This window comes from Geospiza fortis, unplaced genomic scaffold (genome assembly GCF_000277835.1).
Source record: "Geospiza fortis unplaced genomic scaffold, GeoFor_1.0 scaffold538, whole genome shotgun sequence".
NCBI lineage: Eukaryota > Metazoa > Chordata > Aves > Passeriformes > Thraupidae > Geospiza > Geospiza fortis.
In genome coordinates, this window is record NW_005054368.1 from 296676 (window position 1) to 297601 (window position 926).

A 926-nucleotide genomic window follows, 5' to 3' on the forward strand; every position below is an offset into this window, starting at 1 on the left:
CCAGCAGCTCCCATCCCACCGGCTGCCACAAACGGTTCGCGGGAGGGACATGCGTGATTTGGGGCCAAAAAAGGGGGTCATGGTAACAAGGGGAAAGGCAAAGGGGATGATTTTTAGTGAGCCCTTAGAATAGAATGAATTTCTCAAAAGACAAAAAACCACCAAAAATAAAGGAAACAACAGAGGAGAGGATGAAGAAATTAAAATCAAAGGAAAAGTCTGAGAGACATTTTTTCGTTTAATATTTGTGGCGAGCAAAGGTCGAGTTTACAGCATGAGCAGTCTGTGGCTGCCAGCACAGGTGGGGCAGCTGTGCCTCGGACACAACCCTGGCTGTTTCCAGCTTTAGACCATGCCCCTCCTTACCTAACACACCTGAGGGAGTCAAAAAGAGAAACCCCAGGCTCAGACAGCTCTGTGCCCGCAGCAGAATTCTCTTTAAAAAGTCTTCTTTAGTTTAAGCTTGGTTTGGATTCTGTTTATCTTCAGCTACAAATGTTCCTGGGTAGTTTCAGGTCCTGCTCTACCAGTAACCAGAGCCAAGACCTGACTCCACAGTGGCACCGGACCCAGCTGCTACAGCGAGCCCCACAGAAAATGCCACACATACTGAGCAAAGCCTGCAGCCCTTCAGAGAGCTGTGCACACCTAGAGCCGGCTTTGCTGGGCCATAAAGGAAAGGACGGAAAGAAAACCCTGCACCAGGCAGGAGCAGAGTGGAGGGCAGCAAGCAGAGCTGGGCACCCCTTTCCAGCACTCTCCCCCACATGTCACAGCCCTGGAAGAAATCTTTTACCTTCCTGAAAAAAAGAAATCTATTACCATCCTCCCCGCCGGCATCAGCCGCACAGCCCGAGCTCCTCACGGGCACCCAGCAGGAGCCGCAGCCCGGCCATAGTGCCCAGCCCCGCCTCCCCTCCGTGCTG

The 926-nt window shown here is 52.4% G+C and overlaps 1 protein-coding gene across 1 annotated transcript in view; it reads right to left on the reverse strand.

Annotated features, from left to right (window-relative positions):
- RAP1GAP2 (RAP1 GTPase activating protein 2) overlaps positions 1-926 on the reverse strand; it is a 57266-nt gene that overhangs the window by 16264 nt on the left and 40076 nt on the right. The gene's annotated exons all lie outside the window — the stretch shown is intronic.